The sequence below is a fragment of the Pantherophis guttatus genome, chromosome 14 (genome assembly GCF_059756535.1).
Source record: "Pantherophis guttatus breed Tessera chromosome 14, ASM5975653v1, whole genome shotgun sequence".
NCBI classification, from domain to species: Eukaryota; Metazoa; Chordata; class Lepidosauria; order Squamata; family Colubridae; genus Pantherophis; species Pantherophis guttatus.
In genome coordinates, this window is record NC_142076.1 from 8,927,750 (window position 1) to 8,944,406 (window position 16,657).

At 43.6% G+C, this 16,657-nt stretch overlaps 1 long non-coding RNA gene across 1 annotated transcript; it reads right to left on the reverse strand.

Annotated features, from left to right (window-relative positions):
- Positions 1-310: 310 nt before the first annotated feature.
- Positions 311-10,396, reverse strand: LOC148112095 (uncharacterized). The gene is made up of 2 exons (XR_015729867.1): positions 10,278-10,396; positions 311-1,534 (listed from the first exon to the last, which is right to left on the reverse strand). It is a non-coding gene; the product is annotated as an uncharacterized LOC148112095 (long non-coding RNA).
- Positions 10,397-16,657: the final 6,261 nt, after the last annotated feature.

The following is a 16,657-nucleotide window of genomic DNA, read 5'->3' on the forward strand; positions in this document are numbered from 1 at the left end:
CTATAGGTGTGCTTTCCTCTTCCACGCTTCCCCCTCTTTAAAATGTTCACCCCAGCAGCACTGGGATAATTAGCAAAAAGGGAAATTAATTCATTGGAGAGAAAGGGATTGCAAGAGAGTAAGCAAGCATACAATAGGGAGTACACATTGAAAGCAACACTCTGACATTGGCAACCCCAAAACCACTAGGCAAACAGACCGGTGTGTTCTCTATTGTGTGCCTTCTCACTCTCTTGTCATCCCTTTCTCACCAATCTCTCTTCTCTGCAAGGGGGTAAGAACAGGGTAAGAAGATGACAGGACAATACTGAAACATGGAAAGGATGAAGGCTCATTTATTAAATTTAAATTTATATCCCACCCATTTCACTGTCCAGTGAAATGGACAGTGTCCAAGCAGTCCAAGCAGTTAGTGACATAATAATATCTAGGATAACCCTCACCTAAATAAGTGCTCGGTTAAAATAATATGTTCCTAATGGAAGCTGGGACATTAGTAAAGATCATAGGCTGGATTTGCATCGCACACTTAACTTAATTTGTTTGCAGAATATGCTGAACCCTAAATTAACCAAGTTAGTTTGTTTGAAGGTTCAACTTACCCAAGCCTAGCACATTGTACAAGATGCAGCCAATGAGAGCTTAGTATACAGAGTTAAAGGGATGCGGTGGCTCAATGGCTAAGATGCCAAGCTTGTCGATCGAAAGATCGGCAGTTCAGTGGTTCGAATCCCTAGTGCCGCGTAACGGGGTGAGCTCCCATGACTTGTCCCAGCTTCTGCCAACCTAGCAGTTCGAAAGCAGGTAAAAAATGCAAGTAGAAAAATAGGGACCAACTTTAGTGGGAAGGTAACAGCGTTCTGTGCGCCCTTGGCGTTTAGCCATGCCGGCCACATGACCATGGAAAACATCTTCAGACAACGCTGGTTCTTCGGCTTTGAAACGGAGATGAGCACACCCCCTAGAGTCGGGAACGACTAGCACATATGTGCAAGGGGAACCTTGACCTTGACCTTATAGAGTGCTAAGTTCAGCCAGTATTAACTTCAACTTCCTAGCTGGGTTAGTTCACAACTGAGCGTATTGCACAGATTCAGAAAATGGTTTGATTTAATAACCCAATTAGGTTTGCTGCATGAAGGATCCACAGAGAGTCAGAAAAGCAGGTTCAGCTTTGATTTGGCTCTTCCAAAACTTCCTAAATTTGAGTCAGGATTTAACAACTTCCGAATCCAGCCCTAAAGCATTCATAGGAGGGAAGGCAGTTCCTTTAAATATCACATGTCTGTATCAATGCAACCTTTGGTACTACGGAGGACACCACAGAACTTGGCAAGTCTTGAGAGAGTCAATTTGTGCAGCACGCTACACCTCGGCTTTTGGATGGCTCTCCGGAGAATACAAAGATTGATAATTAGGAAGGTAAAAAGTAATTTGTGGCCGGTTCCTCAGAAAATAGATTCACCACGGCGAAGATGTCAGCATTTCATGAAGTCCACCCGCGACCCCTTTTCTCCAACTTCTAACTTCACACCTTAAAAAAAAAACAACAGTTGCAATTTTAAAAGAATGAATATTCTGGAAGTGGTATAAATGAACAGAGAGAGAGAGATAGAGATACTGAGGGTAGGCACTGTGTAAGAGTGCCTATTAGAGGCAGCTTCGGTTTTATTTTATTTTATTTTATTTTTAAAAAAAACTGCTTACCTCTCAGGAAAGTTTTTTAAAAATCTCCGCTGAGGAAATTTACATGAACAAAGGACACTGGGGAAAGTTATATAAGAAAAAAAAAATTATGTTGGGGAACTATGTACATTTAAAACAGTGGTTACTACCGGTTCTGTGGGCGTGGCTTGGTGGGGGGGGGGTAATGTGACTGGGTGGGTGTGGCCAACTTTTTTTTTTTTACTTTTAAAAGCATTTTTTCTACAACCTTAAGAGGTTACAGGGGAAAAAATGCTTTTAAAAGCCTCTGATGAGCAGGCAACATTGTCCTTTTTTGAGTCGGCAAAGCATTGAAGCCGCACAAATGTTTCCATGAACCACTAAAAACCCACTGAAAACAGGCCGTACAATAAAATAAAAGTTTATTTCATGCTATCTACAAATTCCTTGTGTGTCCAATCACTCTTGGCCAATAAAGAATTCTGTTCTGTTCTGTTCTGTTCTATAATTTTTTTTAAAAAAAATATCAACCAGCACATCCTGGTTTAAAATTACCAGAGCCAACATCCAGACAACAGCTAGGTGGCCCAAAGAGCTAGTGATTTCTGTGTCTCTTCGCTGCCATCTAGTGAGCGATCTGAGGTTTTGCAGCTTAGACCTCACAGCCCTAACCTGATTACATTCAGAACTGAAGCTCGCTCAAAACCCTGTGATTCTTGTGTCCACAGATCTTTGTTCTAATGCAACGGCCCACACCCTTTTGGGCACCAGAGACTGGTTTCCACGAACCGGAGGAGGCGTGGTTTCATGTGCTGCCTGCATCCTGTTCTACTAACCCCTGTCCTAATGTATCCTAGTCTCTGCAACATCCAAGTTAAATTCCATGATGACCCATCTGCATTAATTCTATTAAGTGAAACAGCCTCCGTGCTCAAATCCCTTTAGGATTCCTCTTATTTTCCCCGAGAAGTTTCCATCTTTGTAGATGTGAAATGGGACTTTCACCCCCATGATTACCACCACTCCATCCTCTTAATTGCTTCTTCTCAGAGAGAAAATCCCTTCAGTCCAATTATAGTCTGGGTATTTTACTGCATTAACCAAAATGCAACTATAAATGCATGTGGTTATTGTTGGTTAAAGAAGTTATAAATCCATCGGGCTCTCTCTTTCTCTGCTGAATTTATGCTAGGATCTGGTTTTTACTCAGCCTCTCCGCTTAATCCCTGGACTCCATTCGGACTGACAAAATGTGTCACAAATGTTGCGCTGGTTTTCCTTTGATTGGAAGTTGGGAAGTGAGCTTAGAGAACAACCGATCTGAGGATCCATTAGGATGTGACAGCTAGTATGACTTGATTCTCAAGCCCCGAGATATGGAGTTACTTCTGAGTAGTTTCTTTTATTTTTTTTCTTCACTTACAATATAGGCAGAGTCTTGCCAGACCCAAGTAATTATTTGCATAATTATAAAAATACTCTGGAAATAGCTAGGGAAGAGCCATTTTAACCTTCTTCCCGCCAACTACATTCCAACACATTGATAGAATTTAAGGACCAGGTAAGTCAGCATTATAGAATCACAGGTTGGAAGGGATCTTGGAGGTCTTCTAGTCCAACTCCTGCCCAAGGCAGGAGACAAATCACAGACAATTGGCCGTCCAGCATCTTCTTGAAAATCTCCAGCAACGGAACACTCACAACTCCAAGAGACAAGCTGTTCATTGATGTCTTGTTCTTTCTGTCAGGAAATTTCTCCTTGGTTCCAGGTTGGTTCTCTCTTAAATGATCCTCCACCACGGGTGAAATCCAGCAGGTTCTGACAGGTTCTGGAGAACCGGTAGCGGAAATTTTGAGTAGTTCAGAGAACTACTCATAGTTTTTTGTTTTTTGTTTTTTTAATTTGATTTATATGCCGCCCTTCTCCGGAGACTCAGGGCGGCTTACAATGCGTTAAGCAATAGCCTTCATACTTTTGTATATTTATACAAAGTCAGCTTATTGCCCCCCCAAACTGGGTCCTCATTTAACCTACCTTAGAAAGGATGGAAGGCTGAGTCAACCTTGAGCCTGGCGAGATTCGAACTTACTAATTGCAGACAGCTGAAGTTAAATTACAATGCATTAGTCTGCTGACCTATCTAGACTCATAGTTACAGGCCCATTTAACCATAGTTAAATGGTTGTCCACTAGGACTTCATGGAAGAATTCTTCATGGGACCACCACTGGAGGTTTTTAAGAAGAAACTAGACACCCACTTATCTGAAATAGTATAGGATTTCCTGCTTGAGCAGGGGGCTGGACTAGAAGTCCTCCAAGGTGCCTTCCAGCTCTATTCTATTCTATGAAGCATGCCTCTAACTTTTGCAAAAACTGGATCAGAGTTCAGGCATTGGGTGAAACTATGCTTTCTTTTCTTGTACTTTGAATAAGATCCAGGTGGCTAGATTTACCTGTAACATGAAGACAGAGAAACCATCGGTTATAAAATTGGAACAGTTGGGTTTTGCCAGCCCACACTAAGTAGGCCAGACCAGGAATCAATTCTACTGGAAGATTAAGAATATTTTTTACTCAGATTGACTATAATGATAGAATCTTGCAGTTCTGGTCAGTCTGTGCTTCCTCCCCTTCTTAAAAGTCAATTAAAGAGGTGTCAGTCTGAGCCATTTCTACCTTCTTCCTGCTTCTTCAGGACTTTAGATATGTTTTCCTCTTGTTGCTTTGGTATAAAAAAATCTCACTTATCTCTGTTAAGGTCATCTTTATTCTTTACAGATTCATATCACACTCAGCAGTGGTGGAATTCAATTTTTTTTTACTATCGGTTCTGTGGGCGTGGCTTGGTGGATGGGGTGTGGTGTGGCTTGATGAGCGTGGCTTGGTGGGCGTGGCAGGGGAAGGATACTGCAAAATTCCCATTCTCTCCCCACTCCAGGGGAAGGATATTGCAAAATCTCCATTCCCACCCCATTCTGGGACCAGCCAGAGATGGTATTTGCTGGTTCTCCAAACTACTCAAAATTTCCGCTACCGGTTGTCCAGAACCTGTCAGAACCTGCTGAATAGCACCTCTGACACTCAGCCATAAAGTGATCTTTTTGACTTTGGTGTAACACATTGTATCATCCACCATTTCCTAGGAAATATTTCCGCTTTTTATGTGCTCCCCTTCTGTACATGACCAAATCCCAAATTTGCCACCATCAGCATTCCTGGATCTCTAATTAAATTTGGAAAACTTAGCATAGAAAGTGGAAAAGATGGATTTTCCTTCTATTTTTTGTGCGGCTGTATTCTAATTGTATAATAACATTTGATTATTTTTACAGTGCCATCCTTTGGAATCTTTAATAAAAACGAAAGGTGGCACGATACTAGCTAGAAAAAAACCCGGAATATTAAATATTCATTATCAGCTGGTTTCTCTTTTATTCGTCTTTACAGTTTGTCTCACTGCATTATACCAATTTCATCTTGTGAATAATTGCTTCTAAACTGAATTAAATACAGGAAGAAGGATAAGAGGAAAACAGAGAATCATAAGCTTGCTGGTCATGAATATGATACAGGATAATAAGTGTAGTTAAAGAATCAGCTTAAAACCAGAGATGGCCAGATTCAGATCCTTGCTCAGTCATGGAAGTTTATGGAAACCATTCTTTTTTCAGACTATTGATAAATTACTATGCTGTAACCAACATTTAGCAAGCCAGATCAGATAGTCCTAGATAATTAATGTTTTTCTCGAGTTACAGATTACAGATTAACAAAGTTGGAACGGACCTTGTAGGCAGTGGTGGGTTTCAAATTTTTTTACTATTGGTTCTGTGGCCGTGGCTTGGTGGGCGTGGTGTGGCTTGGTGGGTGTGGCTTGATGGGCGTGGCAGGGGAAGGATACTGTAAAATCTCCATCCATTCCCTCTCCAATCCAGGGGAAGTTTACTGCAAAATCCCCATTTCCTCCCGATCAGCTAGGACTTGGGAGGCAGAGTGTTAAGGATATTGTTGTTGTATGGTATGCTACCACGATGGTAGCAGATTCATCCAACGATGATAGCACAATGGATAGCACTCCTCACACAATGGTAGCTTATCATCAACTGAATACGTTACAGTACTTTTCTTAAATACGTTCACAACTAATTACAGCATGACTCAGCATTACAATGAATCAGCAGGAAAACTTTAAAGTCACACAACATATATTCATATTAAAGTCACAGAACACATATATTGCCTGAACAACTTGTTAGGCTCAAACCATATCCTAACACAGAGAATAGATGGGGGCGGCACCAGTCAGAATTTTTACTACTGTTCTGTGGGCGTGGCATGGCTCGGTGGGCGTGGCAGGGGAAGGATACTGTAAAACCTCCATTCCCTCTCCAATCCAGCGGAAGGTTACTGCAAAATCCCCATTTCCTCCTGATCACCTGGGACTCGGGAAGCAGAGAATAGATGGGGGCGGGGCCAGTCAGAATTTTTACTACCGGTTCTCCGAACTACTCAAAATTTCTGCTACCGGTTCTCCAGAACTGGTCAGAACCTGCTGAAACCCACCTCTGCTTGTAGGTCATCTAGTCTAACCCCCTGCTCAAGCAGGAGACCCTACATCATTTCTGACAGATGGCAGTCCAGTCTCTCCTTGAAAGCCTCCAGTGATGAAGCTCCCACAACTTCTGAAGGCAACTTCTGTTCCACTGGTTGATTGCTCTCACTGTCAGGAAATTTCTCCTTATTTCCAGGTTGAATCTCTCCTTCTTCAGTTTCCATCCATTATTCCTTGCCTGGCCTTCAGGCACTTTGGAAAATAGCTTGATCCCCTCCTCTCTGTGGCAGCCATCAAACTGCTATCCTGTCTCCCCTGGTCCTTCTCTTCACTAGACTAGCCACGCCCAGTTCCTGCAACAGTTCTTTATATGTTTTAGCCTCCAGTCCCCTCATCATTTTGGTTGCTCTTCTCTGCACTCTTTCTAGAGTCTCAACGTCTTTTTTGTAGTGTGGTGCCCAAAACTGGATGCAGTACTCTAGGTGTGGTCTTACTAAGGCTTTATAGAGTGGTATTAGTACCTCCCTTGATCTTGATTGTATCCCTCTGTTAATGTAATTTAGGATTGCATTGGCTTTTTTGGCTGCCACCGCACACTGCTGGCTCATATTTAACTGGTTGTCCACTCAGACTCCAAGATCAGTTTAGCAAGAAGAAGCTGAGAATCAAAATACATAAAAAGGAGAATATGGGTAGTCCTCAACTTACAACAGTTCATTTAGTGACTGTTCAAAGTTACAACAGCACTGAAAAAAGTGATTTATGACCGTTTTTCACACTTATGGCCATTGCAGCATCCCCATGGTCATGTCATCCAAATTTAGAGGCTCGGCCACTGACTCATATTTATGATGGTTGCAGCCTCCTGGGGGGGTCACATGATCCCCTTCTGTGACCTTCTGACAAGCTAAGTTCATGGGGGAAACCAGATTCACTTAATAACCACGTTACCAACTTAACAATGGCAGGGATTCGCTTAACAACGGTGGTGAGAAAAGTCGTAAAAGGGGGCAAAACTCACTTAATACATGTTTCACTTAGGCACGGAAATCTTGGCCTCCATTGTGGTCATAAATTGAGGATTGCCTGTACACAGAGCCTTCTCTGTGGCGGCGCCCGCCCTCTGGAGCAACCTCCCCCCAGAGATACGCACAATACCAGACCTCCAGACTTTTTGTCGGGCCCTGAAAATTTATTTATTTCACCTAGCCGGGCTGGCTTGATCCCACTGTTTTGGTTAAATTTAATTGATTTTAATTGGGTTGTTTAAAATTGTGGCCAAAAATATTTAATTATTTTTTTAAACTGTTTTTAAATTTTGTATGTTCTGTTTTATTCTGGCTGTTCACCGCCCTGAGTCCTGCTGGAGAAGGGCGGTCTACAAATTAAAACAAATAAAATAAATAAAATAAATACTCCGTAAGCAACATTTAGCTTTTTGCAAGCCAGATCAGATAGCCTAGATCAGTGATGGCTAACCTTTTTGCTGTTGCATGCCAAAAGCAGGGGGAATGCGAGGCGGTCGCTCGTGTGCGTGCCCACACCCATAATTCAATGCACAATGTTCCCCCCTCCCCCCCGTGCATGCACGCACAAATCCCCTGTGCTCCCCCTGCTTTAGGCACGTGATGGCATGGTGGGCCTGTAGGCCTGTTTTTTGCCCTCCCCAGGCACCAGAGACTTCTTTGGAGCCTGGGGAGGGTGAAAACGGCCTTTCCCCCCACTCAGAGGCCCTCCAGAGGCTGGAAACAGCCTGTTTTCTGACTTCTGGTGAGCCTGGAAGTCCTAAAAATCAGCTGGCCGGCGTGCACATGCATCCTGGAGCTAATCTAGGGCAACGCTTGGGTGCCCACAGGTATGGCTCCATGTGCCACCTGTGGCACGCGTGCCATTAGGTTCGCCAACACGGGCCTAGATAATCAATGGTGGTTTTTTTTTCCTCCAGTTTAACAAGAAGCAGCAGAGAAACAATCAAAAATATATTAAAAAGAGAATGGTGGGGTTTCTTTATTTATCAGGCAGTTTTCTTTTTTAAAAAAAAATCATTTACTGCACAAGACACACTTTACTGAGGCTATGAGCAACTTCATAGTTAAATTAAACTCATTAATCAAAGACTCTGTCAAAAGAGAGATCATTGATTAATGAATGGGCCCACCACCTTAATTTCTAACAGTTTTCTGACACCTCAAATCACCTATAACTTTACCTACCATTCCCTGCTCATTCATTGTTGGAAAGATCCACTGAACAGAACAATTTCGAAGCAGTTTATAGTTTTACTATAAACCTCATAATGCTGTGAGGACTTGATTATTCCTTGTGTGACTATGATCTGCCCAAATGCCAAGGCAAAAGACCCAGATTTCTTTAAAGAAAAAATAGTAATAATAATTTCAGTCTGTAAAACTGAGAGGGGAGATGGGACTGTCTTTCAAACATCCAGCGACGGTGACATTTCAAGGAGAGGATTGGGTATTCCATTTCAGGTGGATAGATTTCAACAGAAAAATGAGAGGATTCATAAAAATGAGAACTGCTTGACAAAAATAAGGCCACGTTTGGAATGTTGCATCCAGTTTTGGTCGCCATGATGTAAAAAGGATGTTGAGACTCTAGAAAGAGTGCAGAGAAGAGCAACAAAGATGATTAGGGGACTGGAGGCTAAAACATATGAAGAACGGTTGCAAGAACTGGGTATGTCTAGTTTAATGAAAAGAAGGACTAGGGGAAACATGATTGCAGTGTTCCCATATCTCCGGGGCTGCCCCAAAGAAGAGGGAGTCAAGCTATTCTCCAAAGCACCTGAGGGTAGGACAAGAAGCAATGGGAGGAAACTCATCAAGGAGAGAAGTAACTTAGAACTAAGAAGAAATTTCCTGACAGTTAGAACAATTAATCAGTGGAACAACTTTCCTCCAGAAGTTGTGAATGCTCCATCACTGGAAGTTTTTGAGAAGAGATTTGACAACCATTTGTCTGAAATGCTATAGGGTTTCCTGCCTAAGCAGGGGGTTGGACTAGAAGACCTCCAAAGTCCCTTCCAACTCTGTTATTTTAAAATACCATATATATTTTTCCTTGCTGGAAAGTATCAAAAATGGTCATCAGGCCTGGACAGAACTGGGCAGGAAATATCTGCTGAGGATTTTTTTTTTCCCTGCCAGTTCAAATCCCTTCGAATGAAACAGACTTTGCTTTGGACATGACTTTTTAAGAAGGAAAGGAAATTGAAATGAAATTCCATGCGGTAGAATGTATGTTCTCATCTACACTGAATGAGAAGGAGGTCACAAAAATAGAGGGTTCTCCCTATTCTCCCCAGTTTCTTGTATCTCAAAAAAGGATTTGAAAATCAGTTGATTCCATAAAACAGACTGGTGGGTGGAAGTGGCTTTGAGTAGTTGCTGAAAATAGTAGGACTGTTTGGCTGCAAATGTTGGAGGAGGAGGAGGAGGAGGAGGAGGAGGAGGAGGAGGAGGAGGAGGAGGAGGAGGAGGAGGAGGAGGAGGAGGAGGAGGAGGAGGAGGTGGAGGAGGAGGAGGAGGAGGAGGAGGACTGATTAATTGTTCCAACTGTCAGGAAATTTCTCCTTAATTCTAGATTGCTTCTCTCCTTGATTAGTTTCCATCCATTGCTTCTTGTCCTGCCTTCAGGTACTTTGGAGAATAGCTTGACTGCCTCTTCTTTGTGGAAGCCCCTGAGATATTAGAACAAATATTCTTCTTTTCATTAAACTTGTAGGAAGCTAGCACCCACCCCTCTCCTAGAAGAATGGAATATTCTAGGAAATATTACAAAGGCAGAATATTATACCTCCCTGGATGAAAAATGGAGAAACGTGTTTTTTTAGGCAGGAAGCACTCTTAATAGCCGACCAAGCCACGGCCACAGAACCAATAGTAAAAAAATTTGGATTTCACCACTGGTCAAAGTGTCATCAAGAGAAATTGCAGAGAAAAGACATTCTCAAAAACCAAAGAAGATAAAGCCAAAAAACAAGAAGTTTGTTTTAGTATCGAAAGAAAACCTTGGAGAAATTGACAGGATGAGAATACCTGTACTTCCTACTATAAGTAGACAACCTCTGAAGACTTTCGGAATCCTTTAGCTTTCTTTCTTGATTCCTTCTTCAGAGTCCATATAGAGTTCATAGCCTGCAACCATTGTATAAAATATTGTTGATGTATTTTTCCAGCCAGCAGAGTTAGGATGTCGCCCCGAGCATGCATCATACACAACAAGCATAACATTAAATCTTCTTTCCAGAGAAATATTTTGATATCAAGAAGCTGCCCAAAAAGTAGTACCCATAAAATCTCACTCCTATCACCTGGGTCAACTTAAGCCGGATGTCAGCAACCTGCAGCTCTGGAGCCGCTTGCGGCTCTTTGGGCCCTCTACTGTGGCTCCCTGTCAGGTGATCCCACCACTGGCTGGCCCCACCCCTCACCCTCCCCTCTCAGTCATCCCTCGCCTGGCCTGAGAAGGTAAGGGCAACAGCGGGGGGATGGAGAAGCGGCCAGGGCAGAGACAGAGAGATACAGAGAGGGAGGAGGGAGAGATGTCAAAAGGGTTTTGTGGTTCCCGGTGTTTTTTAACAACCGGTTTTCTGCCCTAATGACCGGCTGGGTAGGCGTGGCTAGGAGGTCATGTGACTGGTGGAAGTGAGTGACGTTGAGTTGGCCACACCCACCCAGGTTTTGTGGCTCCCGGTGTTTTCTTTTCTATGGGAAACGGGTCCAAATGGCTCTTTGAGTGTTTAAGGTTGCAGACCTCTGTCTTAAGCAAACATGAGGTTTGTGTTTGCCTCCTATTTCAAAGAATCAAGTGCCTGGACCGGGCTTTTTTTAATCAGACATGCTTGCAATAGCCGAAGGAGCTACGCTCAACAAATTGACATTCAATCAGATGGATGCTCTTTTTTTCTAAAAGAGAAATAAAGCTCTCTTTTTTTCCCCTTTTAAAGAAGATCCTTTGCAACAAGGTGTGGAGGTAAGTTAAGTTCAGCAGAACTTCAGCTTGAACGAATCTTTATGTGGGCCCAGCTTTGGTGCCATCTACTGAAGCAATTATTCTATTGTCGTTAAACACATGAAGCTTAGAGTGAGTCAAGTTTACTGGTCCATTTAGCTTACCGTATGACTGCAAGTAAATCTTCAAAACAGCCTTCTACAATCTGGTACTATCCAGGTGCTCTGGATTGAACTTCCAATGATCTCTAACCTCCTTAGTTCGTAACACTAATGACTGATATATCATGAGGCCTGACATTCAATAGCAATAGCCCTTAGACTTATATACTGCTTTACAGTGCTTTATATCCCCCTCTAAGTGGTTTACAGAGGCAGTCTCTTGACCCCAACCATCTGAGTCCTCATTTTACTCACATCTGAAGGATGGAAGGCTTAGTCAACCTTGAGCCTGGTGAGATCTGAACTGCCAAATTGCAGGCAGCCGGCAGTCAGCAGAAGTAGCCTGCAGTACTGCACTCTAACCACTGCGCCACCACAGCTCAATGGATCGTTCTAAACCAGGGGTCAGCAACCAGTGGCTCTGGAGCCGCATGTGGCTCTTTCATTCCTCTGCTGCGGCTCCCTGTTGCCAGTTGGCTCCACAATTGATAGGGCTTTCGGTTAGGACAGGTAGAGGAAAAAGGACGCCGCGCTAGGAGGAGACTCTATGGTGGGGGAACCGGACTTCTGGTCAGCTCCAGAATTGAACGGGGGCTTCCAGTTACGACCTTTGTGGCTCTTTGAGTGTTTAAGGTTGCCAACCCCTGTTCTAAGCTCTAGGACAGTGTTTCTCAACCTTGGCAACTTTAAGATATGTAGACTTCAACTCCCAGAATTCCCCAGTCACCTATGTTATGCTGGCTGGAGAGTTCTGGGAGTTGAAGTCCACATATCTTATAAGTTGCCAAGGTTGAGAAACAGTGCCCTAGGGGATCCTAGAATTGTAAAGTCGGAAGAGAGCACAAAAACCATCCAATTAAGTGTTTCTCCACTTTGGCAACTTTGAAGTGTGTAAACTTCAGCTCCCAGAATTCTCCAGCCGGCATCTGGAGTCCTGTGACCTTGGTTGCTTGCTAGCAAATAGTTCATTCATGGTGGGATTCAAAAATTTTAGCAACCAGTTCCCTGCCTGGTTGCTGGGCGGGTATGGCTATGGTGGGCGTGGCCTACTCGGCCTCGTGCACCGTGGGGGAGGGCGTTTTCGCCCTCCCCAAGCTCTAGTGGCTTTCCTCAAGCCTCCAGGAGGGCGAAAACACCTCCCCCAGGCTCTGGAGGCCCTCCGGAGGCCAGAAACGGGCCCGTTTCCTAAAAGAGAATGAGGCTTTCTCTGTTTTAGAGCTGTGGTGGTGCAATGGTTAGAATGAAGTACTGCAGGCTACTTCTGCTGACTGCCAGCTGCCAGCAATTTGGCAGTTCGAATCTCACTAGGCTCAAGGTTGACTCAGCCTTCTGTCCTTCTGGGGTCGGTAAAATGAGGACCCAGATTGTTGGGGGCAAGAGGCTGACTCTGTAAACCGCTTAGAGAGGACTATAAAGCACTGTAAAGCAGTATATAAGTCTAAGTACTATTGTTGTTATATACAAATGGCTTGCTCTGCTGGTCTTGTGGGTGCATTTTGGTAGTTTCTTGGTTGAGATGTCATTTATGGATTGGTTCTTTGTCTGGACTGGTATTTCTTTGATTAAGGTGTTGATTATGGCTTGGTTGTTGGTCTGGTGTTAATCTCTGCTTACACTATTATGATAAAGTAGATTAAGTTCATCTAGTCCAGTTTCCTGTCTGGTTTACTTGGGCGGGCTGACAAACTGGGGGATTAAAAATCCTTGGAATTTAGCTCTGGATCCCACCAATGCATGCATCATCATTGGTCCTTAACCAGGAAGACAAAAGCGAACAACTGCCTGGATTCTGGGAAAATCAGAAAAAGGGAAGTACAGTAGCATCCTCTCCTGTTTCCTGTTTTCCCTGAAAAGGGGAAGGAGAAGAGGGAAAGGAAGCTTGCAAAGGGAGGAATATTTCCCACTGCTGCCTCCAAATCAGCAAGCCATCAAGAAAGGAAACAAAGAGGCCACGCCAGAAATAAGGAAGTCAGCATTTTAGAAAAAGCTTGGACAGCAGAACCCTGCAGAATGGTGCTATCACTTCAGTGAAGCCTGCCTCTCTCTCTCTCTCTCTCTCTCTCTCTCTCTCTCTCTCTCTCTCTCTCTCTCCCTTCCACCCTCTCTCTCTCCCTCTCTCTCTTTCTCCCTCTGTCTCTCTCTCCCTCTCTTTCTCCCTTTCTCCCTCTCTCCCTCTCCCTCTCTCCCTCCCTCTCTCTCTGTTCTCCCTCTCTCTCCCCCCTCTCTCTCCCCCCTCTCCCTCTCCGTTTCTCCCTCTGTCTCTCTCTCCCTCCCTCTTTCTTTCTCCCTCTCTCCCTCTCTTTCTCCCTCTCCCTCCCTGTCTCTTTCTCTCTCCCCCTTCCTCCCTCTCTCTCCCTTTCCCTCTCTCTCCCCCTCTCTCTCTGTTTCTCCCTCTCTGTCCCTCCCTCTCTCTTTCTCTCTCTCTCTCTTTCTCCCTCTCTCTTTCTCCCTCTCTCTCCCTCTCCCTCCGTCTCTTTCTCTCCCTCTGTCTCTTTCTCTCCCTCTCTCTCCCCACCCTCTCTCTCCCTCCCTCTCTCTCTCTTGTTTTTCTTTCTCCTCCTTCCCCACCCTTGTGCAAGCTTTTATTATACTTCTGTTTGTTTACTGCTTATGAAAAGCAATTTATAATTGTCATGCACTCATTGATTTAAGAACACCTGTGGTTTGAGGGCACATCTCACTAGCAGAACTCAATGGAACTAATTTCATGGGGGGTGGGGAACAAAACTCACCGTCTTGTAGCTGCCGGCTTGGGGCCTTCCTACACAGCCTCCTTTAGAGGTGCCAATTCTTCCTCCCCCCCCTCCACCAACTTAGACAGATCTGGCCTTTAGTTTCTATACAGTCAGACGCAAGGGGGTTCTGCCCCACGCAGGTACCTGAGATCAAGGCTAAATATTTTTCTGCTCTGTGTCATTCACAAACCTGGGAAGATTCTGCACATTTAGGAAATTTACTCCAATGGCCAAGAGCCAGGCACAGAATTCTATTTTCCAGAAGGCAAAACAAAAGAGTTGATGCTTCCTAAAAAGCCTCCTTTGTTAGAACAATGGAAGAACATTATCCGAGATTTTAAAACAGCCTTCCTTAAAGTGGTCACTCTCCAAAAAAAAAGGGTGAAGATATTTCATTAAAAATAGCTAATGAAGTGCTATTGCTATTGCTAAGAATTATGGGAAGAATGCATAATTCTTAGCAATAGCAACAGCACTTAAGACTTAGATGCTTTTCACAATGCTTTACTGCCCAATCTAAGCAGTTTACAGTGTCAGCAATAATCTGAGTTCTCATTTTATCAACCTCAGAAGGATGGAAGGTTGAGTCAACCTTGAGCTGGTGACACTCAAACTGCTGGCAGTCGGCAGACTGCAGTCTAACCACTGCGCCACCATGATGAAAAGTCTGATCGTCAGACTTTTCAAAGCATTTTTTAAAACGATCAGGCAACTCAGCTGGGATCATCAGAGAGACTTTTAAAGCATTTTTTTCTGCAACCTCTTCCGGGGAAGAGATGGTTTAAAAAATGCTTTGAAAAGGCTCTGACGATCCCAGCTGTGTTCCTGATCGGCAGAGGCTTTTCAAAGCATTTTTTTTGCATTTGCAGAAAAAAATGCTTTGAAAAGTTAAAAAAAAAAAAAGTTGGCCACGCCCACCCAGCCACATTACCTCCCCCCACCACCAAGCCACTGGTAGTAACAAATTTTACATTTCATCCCTACTGTATACCTACGACTAGAGAAATCAAACAGGAAAACCAAAGAGAAAACTAACAATGAAGAACAGGGCAGGAAACAATTCCAAGTGACTTCTGTTGGATAGACTCAGTTCCTATTGATGTCATCTTAGTAGCACTTGAACATAGCCTTAGGTAGACATCCATGCCTGTTCCATTTCCCCCAGGAACTGTCTGAAGAATTAGAAGGACCTCACCTAATTTTATAGGTTCTCCTTGGCTCTGAAGATAAACCCTGTGATGTTTTCTGAGCTGGGGCATGGTGCTGAAGGTATGTCCTCAAGAAGGAAGGTCCTGAAGATGGGACGGTTGTCCTTCTTCTGAGGAAGCACTTTGAGGCTCATTCTCAGAGGGTTTGAGCTTAAATGGACTCCAGTGGATGGTAGAGGACAGGAAGGCCTGGAGGAACATTGTCCATGGGGTCGCGATGGGTTGGACACAACTTCGCAACTAACAACAACTCAGAGGGTTCTTCTGAAAGATCCTAGGGCCAGAGATCATGACAAAAAACAAAAAAAATAGGCTAATGGGATTACAGGGAATGAGGTTTTCAGCTAACCCATGAAACAAATTATGGTCAAATATGCATACAATTGAGGGACGCGGTGGCTCAGTGGCTAAAACACTGAGCTTGTCAATCGAAAGGTCAGCAGTTCAGCAGTTCAAATTCCTAGTGCCGTGTAACGGGGTGAGCTCCCGTGATTTGTCCCAGCTTCTGCCAACCTAGCAGTTCGAAAGCACATTAAAAAATGCAAGTAGAAAAATAGGGACCACCTTTGGTGGGAAGGGAACAGCGTTCTGTGTGCCTTTGGCGTTGAGTCATGTTGGCCACATGACCACGGAGACGTCTTCGGACAGTGCTGCCTCTTCGGCTTTGAAACAGAGATGAGCACCGCCCCCTAGAGTCAGGAACAACTAGCACATATATGCGAGGGGAGCCTTTACCTTTACCTATTCATACAATCCATCCAAAACCAAGTCCTGTGTCATTCCTTGTCTCATTCTAACTTCCTGTCTGTTGTTGTTTCAGGTGTTTTTTTTTTTAATCTTCTATCTATAGGATTTAATGAAATATCTTCTAATGTCTAATAGATTACAAATATCTATTTTTAAATGAACTATCTTCTACCCATAGGATTGAATGAAAAATTAAAAGATTCATTGTACTATTCTTCTCTTGTATTTCCCTAATCACTTTTTGCAGGATTAAAAAGAAAATAAAGTTACCTCAGCTTTTTTTTGCCCATGGCAGCAGAGCGCTTGTCACACTGCACATAAATGTCGACCACAAGAAATCATTGATTTCTTTTAATTTCTCTCCTCCTCAATCTCACAAAACTCTCAATGCATCAACGGTAGAACGGTTTCTATTGTCCCGTGCAATGGCATAAACTCGATATGCAGTCATCAAAACTCATTAAGGTATCGTCTGGGTGTTGTTGTCCTAATGGATACAAAAGGATGGGTAGAAGTGGCACAGGAAGCCCATTCCAGCACCTTCCATTTACCATCGAGAGAAACGTCCTATTAGAAGAAGGTCAAAATGTCATCAAGAGAAATTGGAAGAGAA